The following is a 27819-nucleotide window of genomic DNA, read 5'->3' on the forward strand; positions in this document are numbered from 1 at the left end:
TATGTAAAGGGAAGTTGTCATTATTATATTGCAGCATTTCAATGTTTAGAGACCCAGGAATGTTGTTCTGTTGTTTTCTTTTCTTTAGTCCCTTCTTTGACTTGGATAAGTGAAGAGCAAAGATTAAATTGACATCAAGGATATGTATGTGAAAGTATATAAAAATGCCTATTTGGGACCCGTGAGCCTGGATGCCACCAAAGGTGGTGGAGACCCATTCTGAAAGGGTCACTGTTTCTACCAAAGGAAAAAACTGATTCTAGGAGTTGCAGTTTAAGAGCCAGATAAAGGGATTTATACTTTTCCTGTCTGGTTTTACTTTCTTAGCTGGAGAAGCCCAGAATACACAGAGAAGAAGGGGGGCGGGGTCACAAGAGCCAGGCACAAAAGCAGCAGAAGTTGGTGAAGTTTCTGCTGAAGGATTGATAGGTCCCAAGTATACAATAATGCAGAACTGGTGGTCTGTGAACCATACATAAAAGAAATATAAGAATATAGGAATGGGTTTATGCTGGTGGAAAGGGAAAGCCATATCTCATCCTCTATTCTTACCTTTCTTCTCTGCTCTTTTGTTTTTTTGTTTGTTTTCTCTTTCTTCATTGCTTAGGTTTCTCCTTCCTCTCTTTTGTTCCCATTTTTCCTTTTTCACTTCTTTCCTCTCTTCTTCCTCTCTTCTTTTCTTTTTCTCTTTTCTTTTTCTCTTTTCTTCTCTTCTCTTTTTCTCTCCCTTCTTTCTTTTCCCCTTTTATCATTTTCTTTCATCTCCTTCCTTTTTTTTCTTCCCCCTTTTTTCCTTTATTTAATTTCTCTCTCCCTCCTTATTCTCTTTTCCCTTCCTTCTCTCATTCTCTGCCTGCTTATCTTTATTTTTTCTCTCCCTTTTTTTCCTTTTCCGTTTCTTCTCTTTTTTCTCTTTCTTCTCTTCCTCTTAGCTCTTCTCAATTTTCCTTTTCCTTCTCCCTTTATTCTCCCTTCTCTAAGTCACCCTACAATAGAAGTAGGTATCCACGATGGCTACCTATAAGAACAAATCAGATAGCAAGAAAAGTAAGGAATTAAAATAAAAGGAATTTAGAAAGCCAAGATACAACAATCAGTCCTTTAGCTTTTCAAATCAGACTGATCCTGTTGATAAAAAGCTGCTTGGCAAATACATCATGGAATGGCTCCAATGATCTAATTCGTTTATCATCAAAAAGATTGTGGTAGAAAAAGGCTAAAAAAACCCCACAAAACTATAAAGGAATGGTACATTAATAAGGTACTCTCTTATTTATATATTTAGGTTTTTTCTTTTCTTTTTACTATGATCCAAATATACGGCCTAAACTAATAATGGCATCTTGAAAGGTAAGAACCCAAGCCTTAAAGGTTTATACAGATGAGCCCAAAGAATTAATGTTTGGGCTCTAGGTGGGGGGGGGGGGGGTTGGTGGACTTTATAGTGGACTCAAAAAAAAATGTTTGGATGTTGACCATGATGAATTCTAATTCTCCTACTAAGTATTTGAGTGATATCAACTTGTAAAATGAGGAAGTTGGGCCTAGTGAAACCCCTTTTACATCTAAATATTCAAACTCTCCACACAATGATGAGTCCTCTAAACAGCATTTCTAAGAGGCCTTCAGATTCTATTTTGAAAACAGCTAGTCATGAGGCACTCACAAATTCAGAAGGTAGACCAATCCATTTAACCTGCAGTTTAACCAAATTCAAGGGCAAGGTACTGAAAAATTGTTAACTCAGATAACAAACCACTGCCTAACATACTAATAGATAAACATAGACAAAAGAAATTGAAAACTGGTCTGGCTTTATCAGTGTTCCTGTCCCATAATAGCCAGTTCAGAAACAGAATTCTTTTTCTCCTAAACATATTGCTCTCATCACTAAGAACTTGTTCAGCCTAGTCAAGCTTGAACTGACATTTCAAATCTATGGGTGTGTTTTGTGTGTGTGTGTGTGTGTGTGTGTGTGTGTGTGTGTGTGTGTGTTTTATTTATATATAAGTTTATGAAAATGATTTCCTAAAGATAAAGGAGAAACCTTAAAAATCTATTGCTTTTTCTCTATGGGTTTGTAAAAGTGTCTTTCCCAAATTGAACTTTACCCTTATTTCTCATCCCTTTTGATGTTGTCATGTAATTGCTTTTAAACAGGAAACACCAGTGAACAAGAACTTCCTTATATCTTCTATTGTGTGGGATATTTTACCCCTGTGTTTTTCTTAAACTGGTTTTTGGTTTCATGGTGCGCTTCATGGAAGAAGCCTGCTGGCTTAACTGTTTTCAGTTAAAATGACAGGAGTAGAGATTCTGTATTGATTTGTGTGTTTTTCAACACTTGCTGATTTCCATTTTGAAAAGAAAACTGAGAAAAAAATGTTTTCCTTACATAATTTCGCTTCTGCCTCCACGTGTTTGCTCATGTTTTTTCCTCCTCATCCTAAAAAGCCTTTCTCCTTGTTCTATTTCCATATCTATAGCCAGCAAGGAAACTAGATTGATATCAGGAGAATTGGGTTCTAATTTTGCCAGACTACCATCTAGCTGTGTGACCCTGGTCAAACTACTTGATCTCTCTGATAATGGATGGGAATTTTATTTCTAAATCCTTGTGGTATAGTAGGGAAAAGCACTGACCTTGAATCTGCCTGGATTTACTCATCTGTAAAATAATGGGATTTGGATTAAATCACATCTAAGGTTCTTTCTAGCTCTGTGTCCAGATTTCTATGATTTATCTCCTATGATTTAATGTGACTCTTACTCACACTGATCTCTCTCTTCTCTAGTTTTTTTCTATCCTTTGTCTCTGCTATACAATTATCACCATATTAAAACTATCCTATATCTGTCTGTGCTGAATGATTTATCATCTTATTATATGAGTAATGAAAGAGAAGCCTGCCAAGATGGAATAGAAAGAATGTTGAAGTGAGGAATTAAGAGAGATTTGAATCTGACTCTTATTGCTGCCTGGCCATGGCAAATTACATAAGCATCTGAGCCTCAGTCTCTTTATCTATGAAATGGAGAAAGTAATTTAATATGTAGTTCAAAGGGTTGTATAGATCAAATGGGATAATTCTTAAATGACATTACAGAACTGAAAATTATTGTCTAAATTATATATATATATATATATATATATAAATGTATATCATATATACATAGCAATGATATATATATATATATAATTATTATCAATATATTAAAGAAATAAATATTCTCTTTACTACCAGTGTAACTTGGGCAAATCACTTAACCCTCACTGGGCCTCAGTTTTTGATTTGAAAATGAGAGTAATACAAAGGGTTTATAAGACCTCTTCTAATTCTAAATCTATGATCCTTTGATGTTACTCCAAGTTTGGTTCATAAATGGCTTGTCTCTCCAAATATATAATAATAATAATTATTATTATTATTTTTTATAATTTACAAGTATACTTTAATTATAAGTTTTATCATTATTATTATTATAGCTGATATTTATATAGCACTTTAAGTCTTATAAAGTGTTTTACAAATATCATCTCATTTTCTCTTCAGAGCAACCCCGGGAGGTAGGTGCTATTATTATCTTTATTTTTATAGTTGAGAAAACTGAATCAAATAAAGGTTAACTGATTTTTTACAAACTCCAACAGCTAAGTCTCTGAAGCTGTATTTAAGCCCTGATCTTTCTGACCCTGAGTCCAGTGCACTATCCAATGCATTAATTAGAGTATCTAGATTGGAAGCTCCTGGTGAGCAGGAATAATGTCTTTTATTTCTCTCATGTGACACAACTCCTATGAAACAATGAAGCATTTAATTCAGGTTCAGCAAATTATAGACAATTGGTTGAATCCATAATTTATTTTCTTTCCTTGCTTTGGAAATCGCTGCCATAGCTGCTTTCAGGGCACTCATTTAAGGATGGGAGCTTTAAAGATATAATATTTTATTTGACTTTGAACTTATCAGAGCAGATTAAAGTTGGCATTAAAGAAGAGCAGACTTTTTGTCACCATTTGAGCTAGAAGGGGAATGGGTACATGTAACTAGTGACTCCTACTACCCTATTACCCCTTTTTTTGCTTTCATTTTCTTTGACTCCTTCCCAGGGAATAGTGGTATATATTTGAAGTTGTAAGAACTCCATCCTTATATGGAGCCACTGGAAAGAGAAGTAGCTGCTTGATCCTTCTTCTCTTGAACCTAAAATATTTGTATCTCAAACCTTTATTTATTCCTTCATATAGTCATTTTTTTCAATATAACAAATATTAATGAAGATTGCTTGGTAGCATAAGGGATAGGCCTAGAGCCAATAAGTCCTGAATTCAAATCTTGATTCAGACAGAACCCAGACAAGCCACTTAGCCTCTGTCTGCTTCAGTTCCCTCATCTATAAAACTGAGATAATAATAGCTCAGGGTTGTTGTGAAGATAAAGTGAGATAATATTTATAAAATGTAAAGTCTCTCAAACATGATATAAATGCTAGTTATGATGATTATTACTATCTCTATCACCACTATAACTACCATATCCAGAGTATTAAAATATACAAAGTACAAGGGAAATAAGACTGGGACCCTGCCCTCAGGAAACTTCCAAGAAAGGAACATGATACATATTTAAATAACTGATAGCTTACAATGCCCTGCATAATATGATGAGTTCTGTAAAATACTACCAATGAAAGGAAAAATAATAGAAAAGAAAAACCAAATTAAAAAAGCACCATTCAATGCCTTAGTGAATCCTTTCCTTCTATCTCCATCTTCTCTGTTCTTCACACCCAATTCAGAATCACTTAGAATTCCTAACTTAAATATTTTGGTTTATTGTGTTTTTTAAAAGGAAACAATTGGAATAGAAGAGAGAATGTATTAAGGAGTCTAGATTCCAATTCATTGTCATTGGCTTCTGTGTGGCTTTGAGTGAGTTCTATTTTGTAGTTAATGGTGAAAGAAAGAAGTGTAATTTCAAAGATGAATGAAATTGCTGAGAAATCAGAAGACTAGGATCTAGATCTTTGAACAGCCCTTCTCTCAGTCTGTCAAGAAACATTTATCAAGTGCCTACTATTTGCTAGGCACTCTGTTAAGCTCTCCACCATGTTTTAGTTTTAAAATGCAATGCAAAAATATATGTAAACATGTCCCCACTGCTTTTATAATATCATCTCCTTCACTCTTCATTTCCCAGTTCTTTTCCTATTTGCTTTGCTCTGATATGAATGATGTGGAAAATATATAGAAAACATATAGAAAAAATGTTTACTTTAAAACCATAGGGTGTTAGTTTGGAAAGGGTTATAAAATCTTAGTTCAGAGACCAGCTTTGCCTTGTAGGAACAATGAGAGCATAAGCAAATCACTGTGGGCTTTGTTTTTTTCATATTTAAATTATGGGAAATATTTATACTATGTCAAATATTATAAAGATAAATTGAGAATTATAATGCAGACAAAACACTACATCATTCCATTTGATTCAAAATTTGATTTAAAAACTACTTATTGAACAACTATTACACACAAGACAACTTTGAAGTTGAGAGTTATGGAGACATAGGTTCAATTCCTTCCTGTGATACATTCTGGATTTGTGAGTGGTCAAGTCACTTAACTTCTCAGTGCCCAAGGCAATACTTTATATTCTTAAAGATACACAAAAGATGCTGTCTGCCTTGATAGAGTAAATTCCTTCATTGGAAGTTCTCTCTACCAATGAGCTTACAGTATCAGTCCAAATACACATATAGTTGGATATATAAAGGAGAGAGAGAGAGGGAGAGAGAGAGAGAGAGAGAGAGAGAGAGAGAGAGAGAGAGAGAGAGAATGAAAGCTTCATGAGAGCATAGATTGTCTAATTTTTCTTTTATCTTGAGTCTATCATAGTATCTGGCATATATTCATATGATGTAGGCATAGATGTGTATATTGATATACATACATGTATGCATATATGAAATAGATTCTCTCCAGTTGCTTTCATTCTAATGGAGGTATTAACATGCACATGGAGAAGTAGAAGATAATTTGAAGAGGGAGGAGACACTAGCAATGGAGGATATGGGGGATGATCAGGAAAGGCTTTGGTAGGAGGTGCCACCCAGTCTGCTCCTCTAAAGTATCAATATTGTTATAAATATGGAGAAAGGTTTCCATGCAATTGAGATGTGTCAAGGATATTGAGTGATAGGAATGATTTAACCTGGTGATTAGAAATTCTGCAGTAGTATGTGACTCCTAACATTTATGAGAACACGTTTTAAAGGGTCAAACATTTTCACAAACCTCCATGCAGCAAATCCTTCTCTACAGTAGATATTTGATAAATAAATCATAGTTACCATTTTGAAATAGTATTTGTTGACTGAGTCTCTTGGACTCCAGATTCTTCCCCACTCCAATTCATCCTCTACTTGTCTGCCAAAGTGATTTTTCAAAACATAGAGGGTCTGACCACATCAGACTTCTTGGCTCTAGAAATTTTAGTGGTTCCTTAATGCTTCTGGAATCAAATACAAAGTCTTCTATTCATCATTTAGAGAATTTAACAACCTGACTCTAACATGCCCTTCCAGGATTCCCTTCACACACTATCATCCAACCAAATCTTTTATCTGCTGTCCCCAGTATATAGTATTGTATGCCCAGTCTCCAGGCCATTGTATAGATTCTACTCTTCTCACCCAATCTCTTTTTTATTATTTTATTTATTTAAGGCAATGGGGTTAAGTGACTTGCCCAAAATCACACAGTTAAGCAATTATTAAGTGTCTGAGGCTGGATTTGAACTCGGGTCTTCCTGACTCCAGGGCTGGTGCTCTATCCACTGTGCCACCTAGCTGCCCATCACTCAATCTCTTTTAATCTCTAGTTTCTTTCAAAGCTCAGTTCAAGCACCACTTCTTTTGAGTGCTTGTCAGATTCTCCCAATTGCATTAGCCTCCTCTTCAAAATTACTTGTAAGAAGGTTCATACCTTCATCAAAGATTTAAGTAAAGGAGGCAAGAATAAGTATGTAATATCAAAGCCTTTTAAGATGCAGAGAAAGGAAGAAAGAGGATCTCTTTCAATTTTCCAAGGAAAGTATGATATGAGAGGCTAAAAGGGTGAGAGGAAAAAGTAGAATGGAAGAGGCTTGGAATAGCTTCTATGAGAAGCAAGTTAGAGAATTGATTATGGACAAGTTAAAAAAGTTTTCCTTGTGGTACTGAAGACCCAGTTGAAATCAGATATCAAAAATTTATGGTGGTTCTAGTCAGCTTGGTTGTGTGACTTTTCCATTTCTGTTCAGTAGCAAGAGGGTAGGAGCAGAGGAGGGAAATGGTGGGAGGAATTCAAATTTTATTTGACAGAGGATGAAAAGTGATAGAACAAAGAAGCAAGGGATTCAAGAGTAGAAATGATAGTAAAATTGAGCTGGTTAACAATATGGTCAGAATTATGAAGGGAGGTTAAAAACATTCAAAATCAGGTTGGATCATAGTCTGGGAAGTAGTGAGGGGGAAAGCAATGGAAGCTATGGATGATCATGGAAGAATCTACCTCCTAAAATCCTTCTATTTATTGTGAGGATAAAATGCAATGATAGTTATAAAACAGTTAACATAATGCCTGGTATATAATAGGTGCTTAATAAATGCTTATTTTCTTTACTCTTGCTATAGACTAACTGTGCACTCTCCTATTCAGATACTTTTAATGACTCCCCCTAATACCTTTAGAATAAAATCTAGACTTCTTAGCTTGGCATCGAAGGCTACAACCTGGATTGAGCCTATTTTTTAAGCTTTATCTCACATCATTCACCCCCCAACCTTCATCTACTTTAAATTAGCATTTTTACTTATCTACCCTGCCAACTATTCCTGAAAGTGAACAAGCTGTCTCTAGCCACTCTACCTTTGCCCAGGGTGTCCACCATACCTGAATTCCACTCCACTTTTATTTCAAATCCTTACCTTCCTTTAAAGGAAAGTACCAATACCTTCTCCCTTTAGTCTTTTCCAATCCCTTCAACTAAAAGGATTTTTCTCCTCCTTCTTCAAATTTTCTATAGTACTTTCTCTTATTCTGTCCTGTCTTCTATATTGAAGGAGAGTTCCTGGAGAGTAGATTCTGTCATTTCTTTATCTGTGGATGGCTAGCACCTACCCTATTTTCTGGCATATAATAGGAATTTTGTAAACACGTCCTGAATGGAACTTAGTTGTCAAAACACATCTTACTGACCCCAAATTGCTATTGACACTTCACTAATAGTCTCTGTGCCTACTCCTTTCAATGCCCTTCTTCTAGGCACAATCATGCCCAGGAAGACTTATTAAAAGATTATCAGTAGAGGGGGATGGAAATACCTCTCAGTGGAGAAATGATTCTGGGATATCTACTCACAAATCTGTAGCAAACCAGGATTCATTAGTTCAGGTGCATGTCTTGGAGAATTCCTTATGGGTTTGCTTACACTGTCTACAGCCACTTACATTACATGCGGGCTGAGTATTTCTTCAATGTTTAGATGGTTCCTCCCCTGCTGAATACCAGTAAACATACCCAGTGGGGACGCTTCAGCTGCTGAGCTGAACATAAGTTACTTTTTTTTCCTTCTTTTCAATTAAACCTCCCCCTTTTGAGTGTGAGATTTACTCTACCTCTCGATCTTGTTTTCTTCTAGGCTTTCCATAGCAGTTTTTAAATGAAATTAATGGTTTTAAACACACACACACACACACACACACACACACACACACACAAATGCAGAATTGGGTTTTTATTGACTTCTTCCTTTCTCCTCTGCCACCGGTTTCATGGGATCATAGAATGTTTGAGCTGTATACTTAGACTTATAAGGAACCTTGGAGGTCATGAAGTCCAAATCTTTCATAGAAACAGACTGAGAGAAATCAGTGAATTATCCAGAATCACACATCTAGGAAGTAAGCAAGACAGGACAAAATTCAGCCCTTCCTAATTCCAAGTCTAATACTCTCTTCACTAAATGTACTACTTCTGATGGCTAGGGCACCTAAGTGATGCTCACCTTGGAGTCAGAATGGGAGTTTGAATCCAGTCTCTAATACTTAGTAGCTTTGTGACATTGGACAAGTCACTTAACTCTGATTGCCTTGCATCTAGGGTCATCACCAGGCTTCCTGATTCTTATCTGGTCACTGGACCCTTATTACTCTGAAGGAAAAAGTGAGGTTGGTGACCTAGCATAGCACCCCCTCACTCAAATCCAGTTTACCTTGCATGACCTTTCTAATGTCAAGGTCTTCTTTGAGAATGAAGGACACCTAATATCACCTCTGATGGCTATTGTCTTTCACCTGACTGCTAACATCCCTTGTAGTTCCTGGATCCAAGTTCTAATCCCAGCTGTAGCTCAACACTCCAGGCTTACAGACCTCCCAATGGGTTGCTCAAGAATGTCCTGGAGCCAACTATTTGCAATTCATTTACACCACAGAAATCCACAATTGCTACAAATCACATCTTGATTTATTGATTTGTGTATTGTCCAGACTTAAGAAAAGTAATGGAGAAAAGCAGCTGCTGTTTATTGCTCCAATGATTCTATAAGAAAGTTATTCCATTTCTCTGCCTCATTCAAATCCAATTCACACACAAGTCAAGACACTGTATTTTCATTGTTCCTCTTTGAGAACAAAGAGCAAGCAACAGCAGCATTTCAGTTGCCCTGGCTTCCTTAAGTTCCGTAGAACTACCTTTCTAAGTAGAACTAGTGAACTAGAAAGTTTCTTCAGATAGCTTTTGGGATGTGGTGAAGATGGCTAACCTTAAAACCAATATTCTCAGCCTCTTTCCTTTTGTCCCTTATACAGAATGGAATTCCAAGAAAAGACTTACCCTCCCTCTCCATAACTGTGTTATTCCCTAGTCATCCAGACTTACCCCTTTGTCAGGAATTGTCATTTCTATCTCTGACACTTGCCAACTATGTGACAATGCAAAAGTCACTTAATCCCTCTAAGCCTTAATTTCTTTTTTCTGTAAAATGATGATACCTGTAATAGACCTTGAACAATGATTTAGGATCAATTAGTAAATAGTAAAATATATATAAAAAGAGTATTCTGTAAACTTTTAATATCACTTTGAAGAACTATAATGATAATGAAAAAGATAATTATTAGTATGGTGGGAGTCAAATTGGCCCTTTGACTAGAGTTCCTTGGAAGTGAAGTGATTTGAACTGGTTATTCTCCTCCCTTCTCCACACTGATCTTATCACTAAACTCTTAGGAATGGTCTGAACTCTCTTATAAATATCTCTTTTTTCTGAGGCCATGAGTTTTTACCTGCATAATAAGGACACATCTGAAGGAAAGGACTGTACCTCCTATGATGCTCTGCATCTCAAGGGTAGGATTAACTGAAGTCAATTCCTAAAACACTGTGTGTCTATGTTGTTCTACTTACCTCACAAGGTTGTGAAAGGAATAAAAATGTCTGTATTGGATTTTTTTAAAAATCAACACTCTGCAAATATAAGATAGTATTATTATTATTATTTTTATCAGTTCCCCATATAGATAGGTTTGCTTTCTATAAAGAGCTCCTCTGGGGCTCAGGTTCATCCCTCTACTTTTAGAATATCTGCAGACTTGCGTGTTATAACTAGACCAGTGTGTTTTTCACCTCTTTTTCTGCTCTAATCATGGCTGAATGACTCCCTCACCAATCCATGTTTTGCTTGAGGAGAATTGTCAGCAGTATGCATAGCACCAAGCCCATCCATCTGTTTGAGAGATAATGTAATTCTGAAACAATATTTAACATAGTGGGAAGAGGCACAAACTCAATATGTTTTCAAGACAAGTAAAAAAAAGTATACCCATCTCATTAATCACCCTGAAAATGAGAGATGGGGGCAGATACCCAGTTCTGCGTTGTTTCCACCAAGTTCATCTGTCTTCATCCTGGATCTGTGATAAAAAGAATTTCCATGTCATTGTTCAGAAGATTCAATGGCGATCTGCATTGGGGAACCTGAGATTTATGTAGTAACTAGTACATTTCAATAATGGAAATTTGAGCAGCCCATAGCACGCATGCCACTGACTTCTGTGGGGAAGATTGTCCAAGGAAGAAGTTTCAAATGGGGAATATATAATTTGTGATTATTTTTAGCAGATATAATTATAAATGCCAATTAACCACCCAGGTGTCCTTAAAGGAAAAAAAATGCATTTGATATAACCTGAATGATTAAGATTTAGAAGAAAAAATGATAAAAATATGGCACTTGATTTGCTCTGCCATGATCTGAAAAAGGAAGAATGATGTAATAAAAAGAATACCTAATCAGGAGTCAAGAGTCTTGGGAGTCTGAAACCTAATATTAACAGGAAGAAAGTAAGAGAGCATCATCTCACTAGGTCAAGATAAACTATGTCCTAGAATGCTGAAAAAAACTGGTTGTGGAGAAAGATAGGCTTGGTATTTATTGTAAAATAGTGCTTGTTCTATGTGTGTGTATGTGTGTGTGTGTGTACACATGCATTTCAGATATGCTAACATATATTACTATAATATATGACATTATAATTTTATTTTATAATTTTATTTTTTGTTGTTCAGTCATTTCAGTATTGTCTGATTTTTCATAGTTCCAATTTGGAGGATTTTCTTGGTAAGGATATTAGTTTTCCATTTCCTTCTCCAGCTCATTTTAAAGATGAGGAAACTGAGTCAAACAGATAGATAGATAGATAGACAGTCAGACGAACAGACAAATAGACAAATAGACATAAATAACAAGATTAGCTGCTGAGTGTTGGTACTTGGTCCCTTCTTAAGTTTATTTCCTTCATTTGAAGAATGGGAAAAGGTCTTGCATTAAAGTTAACTAAAAAAAAGCTCAATTTTGAAATGTAATTTGTAATTTCATGGTGATTATTGTCTCACAAAGATCATACACACACACACACACACACACACACACACACACACACACACACACACACACACACACACACACACACACACACACACACAACACTATTTAGTTTAACTAATGCTAAATGACCAAGAGGTCTAAACAACTCATACCCAGAGCTGTGACTGTGATGAATTAAAAGAAAATCATTTGACCAACAAAGAAACAAAGATTAAAAAGTAAGGAACCTAGGCCTAGGAGAAGGTTTTCTCTGTAATTGTCTATTCTAAAATGAACATGAAACAATTTCTCCTGGCTGATCTAGAACACACAGATTTTCTAGGATTCTAGGATTAAATAAAAAAAAATCTGCCCTTTGCCAGGGAAGCCTCCCTAAGCATTTCCCCTCTGTTGAATGCAGAGTATGGGGTGGGGGTGGAGGGGATTCAGTGTGATAGTATTATCAATGAGACTGATCTTTTTATATTTTTATATTACTTATTGGTCCTAGAGACGCCATGAGGGTAAGCATCTTAAGTAGCAGCTCCAAGCTACAAAAAAACAAACAAAAAAAAAAGATGGTATTCTTTTTTTTTTTTAGGTTTTTGCAAGGCAAATGGGGTTAAGTGACTGGCCCAAGGCCACACAGCTAGGCAATTCTTAAGTGTCTGAGGCCAGACTTGAACTCAGGTACTCCTGACTCCAGAGCTGGCACTCTATCCACTGTGCCACCTAGCCACCCCACAAGATGGTATTCTTGAGAGATTCCAGTTGTAAGATGGTATGTCTGCAGTAGAAGATAAAATGAAATCATCATGGCACATGGGAAGGTCAAACCAAACTTATACTATTATCCTTTCACAGAGGTACCAAAACATGTCCAGGAGAATTCATTTCCAAGCTAGAGACAGAGAAAGAGAAAGAGAGAGAAAACATTAACATGTCAAGAACTAATTTGTTCATTGAATATGTTAACAGGAAACCTTTTAAAGAAGAATGAATAAGTATCCAACATAATACTAACCTTTAAAAAACAAACAAACAAACAAAAAAGAGATTGGACAAAAGCCACTGTCCAGTAAGGAAGCCTCTGGAAGTAGACAGAGGGGTCTGTACCCTTGCCTGCCTCTTTCTACAGGTTCACAGCTACCATCAGAGGCTAGAAGGGAACTTACCCAGAGGTTGCCTTAATCAGCCCTCATATTGTACAGGTAACAAAACCGAGACTGAAAAGAGTCTTTGGGGGTGGTGAAAGATGAGAACTCACAGATGTGGGTTAGTGTTAAGGTCCGGACTCTTGAGTCAGGGATAGAGACTCAATGGAAATTGCAGTAGAATCATCTAAGCTTTTCCATTTACCTAGATTTTAGTGAAGCAATAAATTAAGCCTCTGATTTTATTCTTCAGGAAAAGATGGATAAATATGGGCTTAGAATTGGTGCATTCAGAATTGGTTCAATGGCCAAAGCAAAAAGTATACTCATCACTGGCTCCTTGTTAATTTGGTAAGGGATTGTTCCTAATAGCTAAAAGTAATAACTAAAATGTATGTACTGCTTACTTTGTGCTAAATACTTTATGCTATTATTATTATCTCATTTGATCCTCACAACAACCTGGGGAGGCAGGTGCTATTATTAACCCCATTTTTCAGATAAAGAAGCTGAGAAGAACAGAGGTTAAGTGACTTTCCCAGGGTCATATAGTTAGTAAGTATCCAAGGTAAAATTTGAACTCAGATCTTCCCAGTTCCAGACCCCCATGCTCTATACATTGTAGCACTTAGCTTGCCTACATAAGGGAGACATGGTCTGACAACAGTTTGAAAAAGATTTGAGAATTTTCATGGTTAACAAACTCCATATGAGTTAACAGTGTGATGTTCTAGCAAAAATAAAGAAAGAGTATTGTGTTCTTAGATTAAACTAAGAGAAGCATGAAGTCCAGGACTATGGACCATGGAGGGCTTTGTCTCTGTTACTCTTCACTCTATTCAGAAATCATAAGATTCAGCTCTGTGTGTCACATGATTTTGATAACCTTGAATATCTATCTAGGTGGTACAGCAGTTAGAGAGCTGGGTCTAGAGTGAGCAAGACAAGTTTAAATCCAACCTCAGATACTTTTGAGCTGTTTGACCCTGGGTAAATCGCTTAATCTGATTTCCTCTGTTTCCTCAGGTTAGTTGGGGACCATAACAACACCTACCATCTAGGAGTTGTAAGGATCAAAATGAGAAAATAATTGTAAAGTGCATAGCACAGTGCCTGTTAATGAATTATTCCTTTGCCTCTTCCTTGATGAAGAGTCTTGAGATCATGCCACATGAAGATTAGTTGAAGAATCTGTGAATAGCAGGAGGGATGGGATATGACAGAAGACAGTGGGTTCTCCCTCCCTGGAGATTTTCAATCAAAAACTGGATGATCTTTTGTTAGGTGTGTCATAGAGGAGATTCTTGTTCACATGGTTGTGCTAGCTAATCTGTGAGATCCCTTCCAACTCTGACATTTTGTGATTTTGACTTTGGCTTCATTTCCAAATGTGCCAATGTAGCAATGGGCAATTCCCTTCACTTTTATGGACCATCATTTCCTCTTCATTAGCAAAACAGGATAGAGGAACAGGATTGAATATTCTCTGAAGTACCTTCTAGTTCCCACACAATCCATTAATCTGTGATCTGCATTTGGTCTTCTATGCCCCAGTTTCTTAATGTGTTGAATACCAGTGACATTGTCATTCTGACCTGCTTCAGACTGGAGTGTGGTAAGTGATGCAGAATGAGTAAAATTCAGAAGACTTTGGGAAATAGAAGTTGTAGTCTGGATGAGTAATAAGGCTATCAAAGACTTTAGGTTCTTGGGGTTGCTGTTAGCCAACCAGTCCCATATCCTATTCACTTCTACTCTACCACTTTGTTTTCTGTAGTGTTAGCTTCTTTGGTTAATTTTGGGGGGATTTTTTTTGCCTTTGTCTTAAAAGTAGTATTGCAGAGTATCATTTCTCCCCATGGGCTCTTGCCCCACTTTACAAAGCTATATTTGAACATTCATCATATCACCTACTGCCAAAATGCCTCTAGAAGGAATGTGGCCATGGTTTTAGCAGAGCAGAGAAGTTATATAGGAACCAATGCCAGTTCATCATCCCTAGCTTCCCATATGTTGTACTCTCCCTGAAATTTACCAAAAATAAAAGGAATGTGGATGAAATGAATACCAAGGAACTTTCAGCAGTAATGGCCTTATAAAGGGACTGTGAGCTCTAGAAGAATGTGATTCTGCCTTTCTGACCTGGAAGATTTTTGTCTTCCTTTGTTTTCTCCTCTCAGCCATCATCGAGGAGTACAATAATCATTTTTACGACTGCATTCATTTTCTTAACACAGGATGAAAAATGTGGAGTAGAGGATTGTTGTCGGCAAAATATCTTGCCTTATCTTTCATTGCGAATGCAGTACTGTCTCTGACCCCTGAAGAGCAATATTTATTGGGTTCCTGCCTGTATGCAAAGTGTTGCCCCATGTATCACAGGAGGACCAAGGGAACACCAACAAAAAAGGGCAGCAATGGCCCTTCCCCTCGATGTGTTTAATTGAGGGGAAAGGACATATTTTAAAAAATCAAAAAGATCTTCCTGAATCAGAAATTAGGAATGAATATAGAAAAGTTTCAAGTAAGGAAAGAAGGGGCTGGAGGGGACAGAAGGGGAGAGGAGAGATTAGGGCATAGGGAGAGCCAAGAAGGTATCAGAGATCAATGAGCAGAGGGAATCTGGGAGAGGGTTAAGTTTTTAACAGGGATTTTGAGTCAACCAATCACAACAAGTATTTAAGAAATGTCTTTTTTGTGCTGAGTACTAGGGTCACAAATGCAGTGAATAAAACAAATTTAAATTTCATGAGTAGATAACAAGTATATATATATATATATATATATATATATATATATATATATATATATATATATATATATGTATGTATGTATATGTATATATGTACAGGACCTGAGATTTTGTTGTTATAGGGACCACTCTGATAAGAAAACTTCTTGCTGGTCAGTTCCTTCTCTTTGACTTGCCCTCTTACAATTGCCTAGAGTTCTGAGAAGTGGCTTTTCCAAGGCCTCACAACCAACATGCATCCAAGGCAGAATTTGAATCAAGGTCTTCCCAAGCTAGCTCTCAATGTAAGATAGTATTCTGCTTCTCAATATTATTCTATTTCAAAGATTTTCATGATTTTACCTACACAGATGATCCCTTCCCATATAGGTTTAGAAATGAAAAGTATTTCCTTGCAAACAAAGAAACTGAGACTCAGGAAGGTTAAGTGACTTTCTCAAAGAACATGTAGATAGTATATTTCATAGGTAATATTTGAATTGTGATCTCTGACTCTATAGCCAATGTCCTGTCCATGGTTCTATTCTCATTATACCTTAATAGATACAGATTTTTTCTTTTTTAAATTATGAGTTCTGAATTCTCTCCTTCCCTTCAAGCCCCTCCCTCACCCATTGAGAAGGTAAAGTAATATGATAAATGCAAAACTATGCATATGAAGTCATGAAAAACATAGCTTCATATCAGTTATGCTGCATTAAAAACAAAAGAATAAAAGCAGAGTGGGGAAAAAGTTTCAATCTTCACTCAGAGTTCATCAATTCAATAAAGATAGTTTCTTGGCCATAAAAGTCATCCATTACCTAGTACTCATCTTCTGATTAATAAACCTCTCCATGCTGGGAGAAGCTGATGCCTCAGATGGTAGGTACAGGATCCATCACCACACCCATACCTAAGGTCTTTAGCTTGGTTGGGATCTGTCAGAGTTTAGGCTTCATGAACTCAAGAAAATGGAAGGATCACAGTAGAATTTCAATGGAAGAATATGGTAATGCCCTATAATGAACCCAGCAGTTTCTAAATTATAAACTCATTGCATTCCAAAAGTGCCTGTCTATTGGTTGTCCAATCTCTATATAACACTTAAATGTAATCCTGCTGGTTTCTTACAATTTCTCTATTCCAGAAGCCAATCTACAATTTAGTATAATTTTATGAACCGCCAAAGTCCTGAACTCATTTTCTTAACTGCTTGGTCATTTTGTTGATCTGATTACAAAATTCTCACAGTTGGGAGGTTTTCAATGCTCCATGGACAGATCCATGATAGTTTATATATAGGGTCAAGATCATATTATCATCATAATATGGGATAAACAGACTTTGTTGGGCTAGCCTGGGAACAGAAGAGCCAAGAGTTTTTAATGGACAAATGTTTTCTCTGCTGCTCAATGAGAAGGAAGCAGATTTTCCCTTCTCTGTCTCCACACTCCCCCTACCACACATCTAATTTATCAGCATCTACAGCAGACTTGTTAAATCATAGCTCCTTTCATTGCATATGCCAGTGTAATTAATTACACAGTACAACCCACTTCCGGAAGAATGAGAAAAGAAAAGGGCAAACACAGGAAAAAACACAAAATGGAGACTTGCTTGTATTTCACAGAATCCCAGTTTCATAGAGTTGGGAGGCACCTCAGATAGAGTTTAGTCCAACCAGAATTAGAACTTTGTCAAGCCCTTCTACAACATCTCCAACAATCACTTATGGATTTCTTATTTGAGATCAGTATGTCAAGTCAACTAGCATTTATTAAGAATTTACTATGTCTTAGACACTGCTCTAAACACTAGGGATGAGAAGGAAGATAAAAGACAGCTCCTGTCTTCAAGGAGTTCACAGTCTATTAGGGGAGATGACATGCATACAACTCTACAAACCAGCCATATATGGGATAAATTGGAGATAGCAAATGCAGGGAAGTCACTGACATGAAGAGCAATTAAAAAAACCTTCTTATAAAAGGTAGAATTTTCATCAAGACTTGAAGAAAACCAGGCAAGCCAGGAAATGAAGATGAGGGGAAAAGACATTTTAAGGATGGAGGGCAGTCAGTGGAAATTCCAGAGTTGGGAGACTTGAAAGGAATTCACCATCTCCTGAAATTGAAGATTTTCTTTTTCCTGGACACCACACCCTTATCTACTACTCTACTACTCTGCTACTTCTAATAATTTTTCTTATTTATGTCATCTGGGATATATCAGAAGGTAGAAGAATGAAAAGAATATTCAATCCAGAGTCAGAAGATCTAAGTTCAAATCTCATCTCTGTCATTTAACTCCTCATGTAACCTTGGGTAAATTACTTTCCCCTCTTCACTTGTAAAATGAAAGGTCAAGCTCATGATCTCTAACTTTTTTTCCTGTTCTAAATTTATGATCTCAGGATCATGTTAACTGAATTATAACCCTTCTTCCATGTGATAACTCTTTGAAGACATCCTATCATGCCCCACTCATATCTTCACTTCTGCAGAATCAATGTTTGCATTTCCTTCACCTAGTCCTCATCAGGACATGAACTTGAAACTCCTAGCCATCCTCTAGGCTTTCTCCAGCTTATCAATTTATTGTTGTTGTTCAATCATTTCAATGGTGTCTGACACTTCATGACATCATTTGGAGTTTTTTGATGAAGATACTGGAGTGGTTTGCCATTTCCTTCTCCAGCTCATTTTACAGATGAGAAAACTGAAGCAAATAGGATTGTGACCTGCCCAGAGTCACATAGTCAGCAATTTGAACTCGTCTTCTTTTTTCTGAAAATGGAGTGCCTAGAAATGAATACAAGTAATACTCCAGCTGTGATCTGAACATTATACCTCTTTCAATATAACCTAAGATTTTAAAAAATTTGAGAGATGGATGGGACTTTGGAAATCATCTAGCTCACCTCACTCCTGTTGCTATGTAGATGACCCATTTTTGACTCCCTAAAGTTGATGATGAAAAAGGCTATCCATCATAAAGAGATGATGGATTTAGGATACAGCGTGAGACATATATTTTTTAAACAGTCATTGAGAGAATTTGTTTTGCTTGACTATGCATATCTGTTACAACAAATTGTTTTTCCTTTTTTTCAATGACTTGAGAGTGGGAGGAAAAGTAAATAGATTTTTTAATAGAGAAGTGGGAGTGCTACGGATGTGAAATGTTGCATGCACTTTCAGATGAGATCACTATATTATTCATTTTACATACGAGTTTTACTTTGTTACAAGAGACCTCTTGAGAAGTAGGAGAGATCTATCAGTGTTTGTAATATTAAAAAATAGAAAAAAAGAAAATGGAAGCACAGAGATTTCTAGGTGTCTTGCTCAAGGTTAGTCAGGTCATCTTTTTTTGATTGACCTGCGACAATATTCACTCAGATTGAATTTATAAAATATCCCCGATCTTTTAAACACAAACAGACATCTTGCCATATGTATCCTGTCTTTTATTGGTGAGGATGTTTTTGAGTTCAAATGTAACTTCTATTTCTATTTAAATTCCATCAAGTTAGATATGGACTGATATTCTTACCAGTCAAGTTTTGTTTGTTTTTTTTATCCTAACCTTGTACTCCAGTGTACTGACTGTCACTTCCTAGTTTTATGTTATCTGGCATGCCCTCTAAGATAAGATAAACTAATGGGCCTAATATGTTGCTCAAAGATTCATAGGATTTAGAAGAGGAAAGATTTACAATAGAAAATCATTAAGGCCCAGTTTATACCCATTTTCTTAGGAACTCATATTGTTTTAGATACTTTTCTCAGGGACTCTCATAGTACCAGTAAGATAAATAGGATATAATAGGTACTGTTCACATTCTAGAATATCTCTTACTACGCAAAACTTTCTTCCAGAAATTAATTTTTATTTTTGTCTAAGACTATTTTATCAACTCCATTATGTCACTTATTGATGACAAAGAATAGGATCTAAGACTATGGAGGGGTTGGACATTTAACTCACTTGTTGTGAAATGAAGAAAGACAAAGGTCATTGTGGTACAGATATTTCTCATTTCTATACTTCTCTATTGCTTTATGCCTTTGATTTCCATTGGAGCAACTAACAATAATTCTTCCATCTCAAAGTTATTCCCTTTTTGCTGGTTTTTTTGGTATCTCTTCGATTCTTCTAAGAAGATGATTTTGCCCCTTAAAGATTTTCATTCTTGCTATCTTTTGAAAGTCCTAGGATAAAAATCTCAGAGCTCTGGGAAAATGGCCAACTAGTTCCTTCTCATTGATCACGCTTACCAGAGAACAGTTCAATACTTTCTTCAATATTTTTTATTTTTCCTCCTTTGTATTTTTTCTATGAATTCTTTGCATCCATTCTATATACATCTTCCATCCTATGCTTATGCAACTTATTTAAAAAAACATTAATTAAACTTTTACACTTATTTTTGCTGTTTCATCCTGTTTGTTTTGGCTATTTTTAAAAATTATTGAATCTTGACTCTGTCATCCAGTCTATTAGCTGCCCTCCATGTTTTGTGTCATTTCTTCATTGGATAGCTATCACTTTATTCAGATCATTCTCACTGGCTAGGGCAGAGCCAAGGAGGATGCCATGTAGAATTCCATGAGTCTGCTCTTCATTTTGTCAATATGCTTTGGTGGAAATTTTGTGGACAAGAGCAAGGATTTTTTTTTTGCTTTTGTTATTATATCTTCAGAATTTAGCAATCTGTTTGAAAATGTTACCAGAAGTCATTATCAACCTTGCCATTCTATAGTTTTCAGGCCACACTCTTGTTTCCTTTGAAATTTGAGATATTAGTTTACATACCACCTTTAATGTTGGAATTCTGTATATATTGAGAACATTGTCATGATTTTCCTAGGTTGGATTATTGAATTCTTGATGCTTTGATAGGAATTAGGCATCTTATAATTTATGAAAGTGTCTTGTTGGGCAGAAGAGGCAGATCTCCTAATTTCTAGAGATGTGATTGCCAGCACATTTACTGAACAAAGGCTGAGATATACAACTTCAAATGAGATGATATAGGTAAACTACAAAGCACAGTGTCGGGCTGTGTACAGTAGGTACTTAATAAAGGAACGTTCCCTTGCTTTCATTCTAAATCTCACTGTAAGAGTTCAAGGAGTTCACGGTGACTTCCGTGAAGGTGCCTCATAGACAATCAAAGCCTAGAACTAAGAATATCTAAAGTCTCTATTTGGGAATCCAGGTCATTTACCTTATCTTTCTCCTAGACCCACTCTATTCATGATCTATTCAGAAAGGGAGAAGGTTGGGGAAGAACTTGTACATACAAGTCTGCCAATGCCCAACACCAATTCTGTTTCTTCTGAGTTAATTAAATAGGTCTGTCATTCAGTGCAGAGCTATCCAGGTGGCATACAAGTGATCAAAAGGGAGAGTCTAGGCAATTATGACAATCATTATAGGTGAGAATCACTTCATTCAAATGGAAAGTTCAATGAGAGTCAGTCTATGTACAGGAATTCTGTACCAATGAGAATCCAAAATAGTTATGATGTCATAAAATTATGTGCACAATAGTATGTGAAATGATCCCTAGATGCAGGAGATGACACATTTTCCCTTTCTCCACAAAGATGAGTGACTGGATGAGCACATTCCCCCTTTCCCTCACCCTTAACCTCAAAAGTATTACTTACAAGGTGATAAAGGTGGTTGCTGCTTGTCCTTAATTTTTGAAGAGGACCATGACATCAGGAAGGTGATGTCATGATATGCAAGTGAATGATATTTAAGTGAGGGAAAGTACTAAGCAGCAGTCCAGGGATTCAATAATTTTTTATTTGAGCAATGCATTAAATTCAATAAAAATGCCTTAATTTTCTACTATGGATAGAGCAGCTGCTATTTGGTATGTCCTAGGGGAGGTATGAGACATGTTTTCTGTCATTTTTGGAATAGATATGGAGACTGTATCTGTGGACTCTGCTATTTAGGAGCTGTGTGACTTTGGGAAAGCCATTTAATTACCCTCAACCTCAATTTCCTCATCTATAAAATCTGAAGTCCCTCCTGACTCTAAATCCATGATCCTGTGGTTAGACCCCCAACTTTGAACTTTTTTATTGTGTTGACTCAACAGAGTAGAGATGGGACAGCTCCCTTAGGGCCTGGAATCTCTCTCACTGGCTAGCGAATCTATTCATCAACATTAGGCTACCCATTGATTATTTTAATTGCTGTAATTGAACACAAGAAGGTCACTAGTAGTCTGAAGATACACAATATCTGCTATTATTTCAAAAACAGCATCAAAGATCAGCAACAATTGAATATTTCCATCACCATCTTGAATAAAAAAGTGAGGATTCATCCAGGAAATGAGGGAGAGTCTAGAGGGAGAAAGAGCAGGAAACTAGTTGAAAACCAATGATCCTTTAGTGGTTCAATTAATCAATCAGTTGATAAACATTTATCAAATATATGCCAGGTCTATACTCTAGACCTGATAACACTTTCAAGCTAGGATAAAGAAGATATTATTCCCACATCTCTTCTAGCATGTTCCCTACTCCCAAAAGAAAAACAAAACCTCTCCTTTTGGCCAGTTCTATTTTATCAATACCATTCTGCTGTCATTGATGAATGAGAAAGAATAAAAATTGATAACGGGGAGGGATGGCCTTGTAGCAGATGTCATTTGCATAATTTGCTTTCTACTAAGCACTGTATCCAATGCACTTATCATGACTTTACAACTTGGTTGCCTAGCTTGATGGAGAGAGCACTGAGCTTAGAATCAAGAAGACTCCAATTGCTTAATATCTTCAAAGCTGCCCAATTCTCTGCCTTCTTTAAAAATCCTTCATTAGAATTTATCATTCTCCTGAGTTATCACCCTATATGTTTTTTTTCCCTTTCTCAGCCAAATTCTGAAGAATCTGCCTGAACTTGCTATCTTGGCTTCCTTTCCTTGCTCATATCTCAGCTCTTTTGCAATCTAATTTCCAAATCCATTGCTTAAGTGAAACTATTCTCTCCAAAGGTGCCAACCAAGAAATTGACAGATCTGGTGCTCTTTTCTTAGTCTTCATCATTCTCAACCTATCAGCTGCCTTTGACACTACTGACTGCCCTTTCCTCTTAGATACTATGTCCTTTGGATGCTTTCATGATACTGGTTCTTCTACCTGTCCAACTACTCCTTTACTGACTTCTGACTCGTCATCCATATAATGTCCTCCAACTGTGGACAAGATTCTGTCCCAGACTTTCTTTTCTCCTTACACTTTTTTCCATAATAACTTTATCCATTCCCATGAGTTTAACTATCATCTCTCTGTAGAAGATTACATGTATCTATAATATATCTCTGTATATCTAGATCCTTTACTTTCTCCCATGAGTCCAAGTCCCATCCTACTCATTGGCTATTAGATTATTCAAACTGAATCTAAGGGAGATTTGAAATTCAACATATTCCAAAACTGAACTCATTTTTCTTCCCAACCCTCTCCTCTTCCAAGTTTACCTATTTTTGTTTTGCTTCATTTCAACTCTTCCAATTTCATAAACATGGCATTATTCTAGACTTTTTATACTTCTCATAACATATATCTAATCTCTTGATAAATCTTTTTTTCTCCACCACATCACCACATGTGACTCCTTCTCTTCACTCACAAGCCACCATTTTAATCCAGATCTTCATCATCTCTTGTCTAGATTATTGTATTGTTTTATTGAGTTTTCTGTCTTGCCTTTCCCAAATTCAGATTTTTTCTACACTATAATTAAAATGATTTTCTTCAGCAGATTTAACCAAGTCACTTCCCTACTTAGAAAAATTTCAGTAACTCCTTATTGCTTCTAGGAACATGTAGAAACGCTTCCATTTAGCTTTTACAACCTGACCCTAGACCTATCCTCCTAACCTTTACTGTAAATTACTCCCTTTTCAAAACTTTGAGATCCAGCAATGCTGGTCTTCCCCCTGTTCCTAATTCACAGCTTTCCATCTCGCTTCACCTTACCTTTGTATTAATTCATCTCCACTACTGAAAGTCACCCTCACCCCACAGAATCCTTTCTTCCTTCAGAGCTCAGCCTATATGAAGCTTTGACTGATTTTATCCATACCCATACCCACATACTCCTCTTTAGTGAAATTCCTCTCAAACAATATTATATTTATATTCATTTATTCTTTTCATATTTATTTTTATATAGGTATATATTGATTTTTGCCTTCCTTATTAAATTATAACACTTTACAAATTGGAATTCTTTTATTCAATATTTTATACCCTTAGCATTTATGATAGTGTGTGACACATAAAAGGTTCTTAGTCAATGCTTGTTGATAGATTTCTGCAAGACCATGGACAAGTCCCTTTAATTCCACTCTACCTCAATTTCTTCATCTCTAACATTAGGGTACTCTAGTACATACCTCATAGAATTCTTATGAGGTTTGGGGGAGATCATTTATGAAAAGTACTTTGAAGATTTAAGGTATTTTATAAACATTATTTTTTTTATGGATAGTGGCCTGGAATGTGAGTGGAACTAGAGCCAGTTGTCAAACTGTCCTGGAGTTGACAAAATTGATCTAGAGGGAGAAAGAGACATGTCTTGATGACTATCTTTTTTTTGTAACTCTTGACTAATTCCTTAGCTAGACCATAATCTGCTCATCTGTAGCATGAGTTGTTTAGATGCTCACTAAAGGACCGCCTTCAAGCCTGACTACAAGTCTGTAATTCTTCAAAGGCCAAAGAATGATAACTTATCTTTCTTTGTATCCTAACAATACCTAGCACATTGTTTATTTTGATACTCAGATGAGATGATGGTTTTTGAAAATTAGAAAGTGTCTTGAAAATATAATCCATTATTCTTATTATACACTTACATGGTTCATAAGTATTTGAACCAAAACACAAAAACCAGAAGAATAAAAGCCCTTCAGTGAACTCCTTGTGTTGGATTTATATTGGAAAACATAGTCAAAATTTATACAAGAGGGGCAACCACAGAATGAGGAGATCATCATTCTGACATGGAATGAATGAATACTTTTACCTGGAAATCCTAGTTTCATTCTTGAAACTAGTTAAAGTATACAAGTATGAACTTAAAAAATACTTGATGGTCTTGTGGGGGAAAATAAAAATGATGTTGATGATATATCATGTCATAAAGAAATGAACTAACAAAGAATGAAATTCTGACCTCGGAGGGAAAACAATCATCAGAACATAGGAGATTTAATGGGGTCAATTAATAGAGTGATAACAATTTAAATATGCCTTCTACTCATCAGTTTTGGAATGGTCCTACAGAGCTCTTCCAATCTGATTAAGAGTGATATTGCTCATGATAAGCTTTTGATTAATCCTGTTTTATCAATGTTTCATTTCCAGCCCCTGCATATGTTCATTTTAATTGATTGCACAATTTACAAACATCAGGACTGCTGTTATGTTAATGAAATTTGAATGTTCCATTCACCTTTAAAGTAATTAGATTAAGTATGGTTAGTGCAGAATGTTCAGTGTTTATGAACACTCCCTCCAAGGACTTCCATTTGCCTGGAGACATTTTTTGTTTCTTTTAAATCATTTGGTGTTCTCTAAAAAGATAGGATAGGAGGCTAAGGATACCTGCAATTAGACCTTAGTCTTTTTTCTTCCTCCTACTGGTACTAATTTGCCAGTTAAGGTTGGATACCTGTGGACAGAGAGCATCAGCCTATTTTAAACAAACTCTCTCAGTTCCAAGAATAGCCAGCAGGGGCTTTTGTTTCTTGAAGTGTTCCTTTTTTTTTACTTTGTCCAATATTTTTTTCAATTCTACTGGAGTTTCACTGCTAAAGGTAGGGTATTTAAGTGAATTTTAGAATCAAATCGAGTCTGTTCTAAAGGATCCAGAATTGAACGCTATCACAGAGATACTTATCTAGCGCATAGATTTTTAAAGCTAAAAGAGACCTTAGAGATCATGAAGTCCAGACCCTTCATTTTACTGATGAGGAAACTGAAGTCCAGGAATGAAAGTGATTTGTCCAAGGTCAGAGAAGTAGTAAGTGGCAGGACCAAGACTTAAACCTAGCTCCTGTAACTCTTAAATGCAGCACTCTTTCTGATGTACAGTATTGAGACCTCACTTTGTTCTGCCTCAACTTTCCTTCCAAGGAAATAGAGATAACATTCATGGCAAACCATTTGCTATGTGACCATGATCAAGTCAAGTGATTTCTGAAAATTCTAAGGATAATTGGCTAAAACATAAGCTTTACTAGTCATATAAGTGTGTAGATTTGAAGATAGAAGAAACATGAGAAATCATCCACCTTAATGACTTTTTACGGGTGAGGAAAGTGAGACCAGGTTGAGTCTAGTGACTTGCAAAAAGTGATATCAAGAGATAGCCTCAGAGCCAAGATGTAAACCTAGATCCCCTGACTCCAAAGGAAACTTTTGAGATATTTCTACTGAACTACATTCACCATACCAAATTCTTTCAGGTCTCTGGAGTACTATTTAATAACCCAGAACTATAATCTAACAAGGCATATGACCTTACATTTACTATAGAATGTAAGCCCTGTAAGAAACCTAAGAGACCATATAATCTTCCTTTCCTTCCTACTTTCCATTGAACAGTTCAGCAGATTTTCTAGTATCCAATATGAAAGTAAAGAATTTCTCTACCTGTCTCTACTGTAATATCTATCTGTATTTCTATCTATTTATATGTACTTATGTAAATATAAATTATTTAACTAGAAAACATATAAATATCATATATTTGTATGTATCAAAGGTATGCCCCAATTCTGCTCCCTATTCTTTTTTTTAGTATATCTAGGTTCAAGGCCAAATTCTTCCATCAATAAGTTATAAGAGGACCTAAAGTCTCAATTCCTCAATTCTATTATATCCTTCTTCCCTTGACTACTCAAAGAGGTATTTGATTTGTTGATTTAAATATATATATATACATATATATATATATATATGCATTTATATTCATATGTATCTATCGTAAATAAAGTAGGGGGGGGAGGAAATCTAACCCATATATCAACTAAGGCTAAAGAAGTTAAAGACCCAGAGTCCCCTACCTCCATAAAGGAGAAGAAAGAAAAATGCATTTTCTTATCTTCAGGGCCAAACTTGAATATCATAATCATAACATTTAGCTGCCATATATGTTGTTGTTTTTAGTCATTATGTTGATTGTTTTCTTTGTTCTACATACTTCACTTAGTATCAACTCATATTATTCTTCCTACTTTCCTGATTTCTTATTTTCTCTTGTGGCTCAATAATATTCTACTTGCATATATGAAACAATTTGTTTGTTGTTATTGTTCAGTCATTTTAGTTGTGTCCAACTAAACCCACTTGGGCTTTTCTTAGCAAAGATACAGTATTAGTTTGCCATTACTTTCTCCATCTTATTCTACAGATGAGAAAACTGAGGCAAGGAAAATTAGGTGACTTGCCCTGGGTCATACAGCTAGTAAGTATCTGAGGCCAGATTTGAACTTAGATTCTCCTGCTCCTATGTCAGGCACTCTATCCACTGTACCATCTATCCCTTTCCTAATAGGTAAATAGTTGTAGCTAGTAGCCAAGCCTTAATTTCTTCATCTGTACAATAATAAGATTGGATTAAATGACCTCTAAGCTCCCTTCCAGCTCCAATATTCTTGCTCCATGATTTTCTTTTGTATAAATATGCACATGTTAATAGTCCTCCTATTATTTTTATAGGTATCCATGTTCAATTAAGCTACTCCATATCACTTTTTAAAATTTAGATTTCTTAAATTTCCTGTGTCCTTAACTATCTTTCCATTATCTGATACCATAATCTTCTCTTCTCCTAAGAATAAAGTATAACAGGGCAGTTAGGTGGGATGGTTGATAGAGCACCCCTGGGAGTCAGGAGGACCTGAGTTCAAATTTGAGCTCAGACATTTAATAATTACCAGATTTCCCCATGTATAAGTTGCACCCTTTCATGAAAAATT

General features: G+C 36.0%; 1 protein-coding gene and 1 long non-coding RNA gene across 2 annotated transcripts in view; one reads left to right on the plus strand and one right to left on the minus strand.

Moving 5' to 3' along the window:
- The window catches only part of ALK (ALK receptor tyrosine kinase), a 1220046-nt gene that overhangs the window by 704158 nt on the left and 488069 nt on the right, over positions 1 to 27819 (plus strand). The window lies entirely within an intron of this gene.
- Positions 12754 to 27819, minus strand: part of LOC141515471 (uncharacterized) — a 186130-nt gene continuing 171064 nt past the window's right edge. Inside the window, exon 3 of the long non-coding RNA XR_012476335.1 lies at positions 12754 to 12810. This is a non-coding gene — a long non-coding RNA (uncharacterized LOC141515471). The remainder of the gene's footprint in view (positions 12811 to 27819) is intronic.

Source organism: Macrotis lagotis, chromosome 1 (assembly GCF_037893015.1).
Source record: "Macrotis lagotis isolate mMagLag1 chromosome 1, bilby.v1.9.chrom.fasta, whole genome shotgun sequence".
Taxonomy (NCBI): domain Eukaryota; kingdom Metazoa; phylum Chordata; class Mammalia; order Peramelemorphia; family Peramelidae; genus Macrotis; species Macrotis lagotis.